We start from the raw sequence: 6,577 nt of genomic DNA, 5'->3' as shown, positions 1-6,577 counted from the left end.
TAATTCTCATAATGGTATCAAATAGTCTATTTGCCTTAAATTCTATTGCATTATCTTTTGGCAAAAGAAATATATATTATGTCTCAAATCTGAATTTTTATGGTTATATTCTTGCTATTACATTATTTGAGGTAAACTCTTGTGATATATTTTTGAATGATCTACTTTAATATCAGAAAAAAAAAAATCTTCAAGACTATATTGTTCAAAAATTTTATCTTCAAAGTCCAAGTACTTTTAATTGAAATTGAGAAGTATTTTTGTATTTATATTTTTAAGAAAAAGGGAGAAGTCTTGGCCCTAATTTATAAGTTAAACTCTAGTTAAATTTGAAAGGAGGAGAACTTAAATAAAATTTTGAAAATTAGATTTTTTTGGATGATTTTGATGATTGATGTTGATTTTCAAAAAATTTTGAAAGTTAAATTTTGAAAATTTAACTTGATCCTTCCCTTGTGCTTTTTGATGCGATCAAAAAGAGAAAGAATTAGGTTGAGTATATGCTTGAATGATCACATGCTTAAAATGCTTGAGTTGACTAAAATGCTTAAAATGCTTAAAGAGAAAGAATTAGGTTGATTCATTTCTTCTTCATTTTGCACTTCTTTGTTTCTTCTATAATATGCAAGGGTATCCATTAGAGATTCAGGATCCTCTCTAGTTCCGGATAGAACTTTTCACTGAAAATTGAGGGCCTCACAGGCTTCAAGACCAGTAGTGGCAATATCCTGCAACCAAGATGAATATATCTTTAACTACAATGTCCCTCTTTAAACTTAAAGGTCTTTAATTCGTTTTTATCACTAGATAAGAGTTAGAAATCCTACCTTTTTGGCTTGCTAATTTCTATAATTTTCTTAATTGAAATTTGAAAATGACTAATATCATCCATCAAAGAGATTTTATTTTGTGAGAACTTTCAAAATATATTCATCTTTATCCACATTTTTCCAAAACATCTAACACACAACAATTCCCCCTACAAATGGTATGATAGATCTTGGTCGGCATTGAGATGAGCCCCCTGTACTTCTTAGCTTGTCATATGCTAGGTCCTCCACCTGGAAAAGGGCAAGGAATAGGCTGAGGGTATTGTGCTCCTGGAAAGCTAGGTCCTGAAATCATGTGCCATATTGAATCTTTTCTAAATATATCTTTTAACAATCTTATATACTTTAATTTTATTTTCTACTTAATTTTGCTAGTTAATCTTTGAAGAATAACTCATGGAACAAGTTAGAACCTCATCGTTTCATACGTCACCAACCATCAACATCATCCAACCACAATTTAGTCAAGGAAAAAGCTTCACAGTACTACTCCAAAATACAATAATTTTTTGCATGCAGCACCACCTATTATATATCAATTGCATATAGAGAGTTGGAGACTCGTCAAGAACAATCTTATTTCAATTTTTTTAAAAAAGTATTACCATTTAGTCAAGTTTCTTTCCATGCCTCAATCTAACTTATTGGAGCTTTGCTGTTTCTCCACACCACCATGTACGAAAAGATTTACCACACTCAAAAGCTTCTTAATATGACTTCCAGTGAGAGAAGTAATCTATCAAAGCTTGACCTAACATACATTTGATCATGCTTGGCCTGGTCTGACTCAGTTCAAGCTTAATCAGGCTTATATTCTAGTTTCTAATGTTTGCCATGAGCAAGGTAAACACCAACATCCCAACTATATTTCTTGGAATTCAGAACAATGAAGCCAAACATTCATAGCAATTAAAACATTCATAATAACATTCATAACAATTAGAAAATTCATAATAACATTATAGTAAGTAGAGATTCATCCAGTATATTGATTTAATAGTCTCCAAATATATCAGCTGATAAGATAAGGGCCAGCATGAATAATAAGGAGGTTTCCAACAATCAGCACTCAAATGACACATAAAGTAATATTTACATAAATATTAGTCTAAACTAGATTTTTTTTCTTTTTTTTTTTTGTACTTTCAAAGGTAAAACTCTTCTTTGTAAGAACAAAAAGAAGATTCTCAAACACAAAAGCATCCAAAAGATTGGCCTTAATTATTTGGTGAGAAAAACAACAAGTAATTAGCAAAAGTGTAAGAAGTTTTGTTTCTTAAATAAAAGTTTATTAGATGTGAAAATAAAACCTTATACATTTTAAGGTTCCAAACATAAGACAATATCTCAAAAACCTGAAACTGTAGAAAAGAAAAAAAGGTTTGAACGGTGGATATGATGGGGGGTCAGAACCTGTAGGATTTCATGACTACATCACTTGCAATCATCAATGGATTGACAGACCTTGAATTTTCTCGTCACCTCGGACCCCCAAGATCAAATTCTTGAAGGAAAAATTCAACCTTTATTGTTGGATTCGATTTAAAAAACTAAGATATAAATTAAAGGACCATCACGGGAAAAAAATACAAAACCAAAAAGACGACAAATAAAAAAAAATTACCGTTAGCAGATTATATTAGTATGTTAAAAGAACGAAATCGCTCAGAACTTCTTAGAGGGTTGTGTTTCCATCATCAATGGATATAATCCATCTCCGTAACACAAATTAAGAACTCTTCATCGCTTGAAGAACAGAGAGACACAGAGAGAGAGAGAGATTTCGTAGATGTGACGGTGACTAGGGAGGGGTGGGGATGTAGGGTTACAAAGAGAGAGTAGGAGGAGGGCGAAACCCTAATTCCTAAGTGTTATTTAATCTTGATCGTCAAATTTTTGATACGGTGGTCTGAGAGAGAACAAAATTGGCCGGTCTATTCCTACCAAAAATAGGGTCGGGCTTGTGTTACAAGAGATGTTGATTGACTCAATGATCAATTGTTAAACGAATGAAATGGGCCGGTCTATGTCCTACCAAAAAATTAGGGACAGGATTGGGCTACAAAGAGTTTTAGTTGACAGGTAATTCTTTGTGCACTGCATATGGTGCAGTAAAAATATACCATCCTATCTTATTGGTAGAGCTGTCAAGACGAGTCGACCTACTCTGACATGTTCTGATCTGCCCCGACCCACCTTTAAATTGAGCGCGGCCGAGCTAACCCATTTAACGGATGGGTTGAAAAAACTCCAATCCACTCGACCTGTTATGGGCTACTGGTTAAACGGGCCAACCTGCCAAAATCTCCCCCTCAAAAAAAAAAAAATAAAAAAACTGTTAACCCTTGTCTCTCCTCTCCACATCCTCGAGGATTGGTAATTTTTACTAAACAATATAGATGGATAACTAGACAAGAGTCAAGACATTAAGTTTTACTAAACAAAATCAGTGGGCCTGCATGCACCGACCCGCCAACCCAAACGAGGGGGTCATTTGACCCGCTTTTAAATGGATTGCTAAAATATGAACCCAACGCGCCCTATTTACATGGCGGGGCGGGCCAACCTAAATTGATAGCTCTACTTATTGGGCCACATAGTCACCCTTTTTAACATGCATTTAATGTCTGTAGTTTTGCTTGAAAATATTCCTTCTTTTTTGAAAAAATTATAACATCTTGTGATCATATTATAAACATTTATATTCTATTTATTAATATATGTCATCCTTTATTTGTAATCATACTACCGATTCTAGACTTCTAAGGATGAAGAGGCCAGCCGTTGGACCTTCGAAGAGGTTGCCATATGTAGGCTCTGAGATGGACTATACCACCTCAGGTAGGCCACCATTAAGTTCTTAATTTTGAGTCACCATCAGACTGAAAGTCTTTTATGGATCATTGGATGCGATGGACGTATGGAAAGTCCTCTGTGACCAGTGGAGTAGTGAAAAGTACTCTGGTAGATGGCAGAAGGCCCAACAGAACGACTGTGCAGCAGAATCCGATCACACACACCGATAGCTCCGTTCGCATACATATTAAAGCAGATAAATTGATAAAAATTCTAAACTTATATTAATCTTATATTTAGTTGATCATATGTTAGTTTTTATTAACTTGATTTTTTATTTATTGTAGACACGGTAGTTGGATCATGTATCACGACAGCTACAGTTGTATGAGGCCACACACTAGTTTAGGAGTATTAGTAATTACTTAGATTCTAGATCCAGATGAACCACGATAAAATAAAATATTATTTATTAAATTTTTATATATACTGATATGTATAACAGTACTAATTAATTTTTAAACTGTGTAGATAGATTACATGGAGTACGTTGTAGCATGGCACAGTGAGGACCCATCCTCTCACCTCCTTCTTGATCTTGAGACTCAGGACCATCAAGGGGTTTAGTAGGAGCCGGATCATAGGATTCGGGCATAACTTTGACCCTCCAGCTGCTCGCTGGTCTTCGACGTCCTCTTCTCAAGCCTTGATGACCCAGACATGGGGTGATGCACATGTTGAGGAGGTCGTGCAGAGGTTGTTTTACCAGCGACCTCAGAATTTCTGGAACGCCATCCACACATGGTGGTTAAGATTCTCTAGAACCTACAATTGTATGATCAGCTGAGCTCATTATCACAATCATCATAGCAGATAAGTCAAGCAATATTAATAATTTTTTTACTTGTTTTATATTTTTATTTTTAGAAGCTTCACATAGTTAGGTTTGAGTTGAAGGAAGGAGATCTAAGGGTCAAAAATCAATTTTCTTATCCAATGAATGGGATGGAGGTGTAGATATATCTGTATCATCGAATGAGATGTGTGGCAACAATCTGTTTGAAAATCGAAGGAATATATCAAAATATATCCCTCCGTACTAGTTTAGGCTTGAGGTGGGAAGAAGAGATATCAGGAGGTCAAAATTCAATCTAACTATTCGATGAATAAGCTGGAGGTATCTATAGCTTCGTATCATCGAATGGAACATGTAGGAATAATCTGTTCGAGAATTAGAGTATATCAAAATATATCTATTCGTGCCAATTTAGGCTTCAAACATGAGGGAGGGAGTATCCAGAGGGTCAAAATTCAATTTAACCATCTAATGAAGTACTAGATAGGAATGTCTATAGCTTCGTATCGTTGAATGGAATATGTAGTATTGGGATAAACCAACCGACCCCGACTTTGGTCTCTATGACTCTGACTCGATAATAACTGACCGACCGAACATATGACCCTGACTGATCGACTCCAATCCGAATATAGCCGACTGACCGAATGCACAACTTTGATGGAGTATCGATCGAACTGACGACTTCGACTCTTCATCAATCGATTGAACAAATATCACCGACTTATGATCGGTGACCGACAATACAGCAAAATCATCAACTGACGGTCGTGCCTACTACCGACATACAATCGGCTAATCTACTCAATATGCCATAACCATCACGAACAGTTATCGACCGTATATCATGACATCATAATTAAAAAATTAATGACCCACTACATGATTATGGCTCGATAATTTAGCACCATAAAATATGGAACCACGTCTGACGGTTACAAAATCTTCATCTATAAAAGGGGTAAGAAAAACAGGACTGGTAAGCCACTTTTGGCCAGAACTCTGCTACTCTGAATTTTGATATCTACTGTTCACCAACTTCTCTCTCTAACTTAGGCATCGAAGGATCCCCACTAGACACAAATTCGATCAGTGTGGACATTATCTTGCAAGTATTCATTCTCGACGACAGGCGACAGGGAGTTGTCCCAACAGATTGGTGCACCAGGTAAGTGAAAAAGAGACAATATTCACCATGGAGAAAATCAGAACCCAACATTCGACTGCAATCGGATCGGCGAGACACTCTTCCCATCGGAAAGAGGTTCCTCCCCCTCCTCCAGTAGCAGAGCCTTGTTCCTCATATCTTGTGGTCACCACGGATGTCCAGATCACTGCACTCATACAGCACATGACTGTTCTTATGGAGGCGGTCAGAAGCCTCCAGCAGCAGCAGACTCAACCACCACATCCGTCGGTGGAGCAACCGGTGGCGCATTCAGAGCCATCCAGGCACAGTCGCCGCCATCTGCGGCGATCTCCGTCTCCTCCACCAGAGCGGCCATCTCGGCTCTCTCATCGAGACGAGCAGTGGCACTCGCGGTGTCCTTGATGCACCACCCCCCATTCATAATGCCCCTCTCCTACCCAATTGGATCAGGCCACAAAAGGAAAACGACCGCGAACACCATCTACCTCTCCCTTTAATTCATCGGGAGGTTCAACCCTGGAGTCTCCCACCACCGACGGCTCGACGACTATGAATGTAAGTTTGAGAAAATCGACCGTCGACTCATCCAGCTTCAGATGGATGGTCAGAAGTCTTCGAATGACTTCAACTTTCATACTGCCCAACCTCTCTCCAACTTATCTTGGATGAATTGATCCCGAGTCGATTCAAGATACCGTACATGGAGCCCTACGATGGTTCCACCGACCCAGTTGACCACCTTGAGAGCTACAAGGCTCTCATGATGATCTCGGGGGCAACTGATGCCCTCCTATGCATCGGCTTCCCGATCACACTTTGAAAAGCTGCTCGGGCCTGGTACTCCGGGCTTTAGTCAGGAAGCATCCACTCCTTTGGGCAGCTGGAGCATTCTTTCGTGGCCCACTTCAGTACTAGTCAGAGGCTGCCAATAAAAAACTGAAATAG

General features: G+C 38.1%; 2 non-coding genes across 2 annotated transcripts; both read right to left on the bottom strand.

The window, feature by feature from the left end:
* Nucleotides 1–2,232: 2,232 nt before the first annotated feature.
* LOC140855974 (small nucleolar RNA snoR14) lies at nucleotides 2,233–2,315 on the bottom strand. Its single transcript, XR_012139415.1, has one exon. It is a non-coding gene; the product is annotated as a small nucleolar RNA snoR14 (small nucleolar RNA).
* Nucleotides 2,316–2,491: 176 nt separating this feature from the next.
* Nucleotides 2,492–2,579, bottom strand: LOC140855972 (small nucleolar RNA U61). The gene has a single exon (XR_012139414.1). It is a non-coding gene; the product is annotated as a small nucleolar RNA U61 (small nucleolar RNA).
* Between the last annotated feature and the right edge of the window lie 3,998 nt (nucleotides 2,580–6,577).

The sequence above is a fragment of the Elaeis guineensis genome, chromosome 2 (genome assembly GCF_000442705.2).
Source record: "Elaeis guineensis isolate ETL-2024a chromosome 2, EG11, whole genome shotgun sequence".
Classification (NCBI taxonomy): Eukaryota; Viridiplantae; Streptophyta; class Magnoliopsida; order Arecales; family Arecaceae; genus Elaeis; species Elaeis guineensis.
The sequence above is the reverse complement of the archived record's forward strand: the minus strand, read 5'-3'. Positions and strand labels throughout refer to the sequence as shown.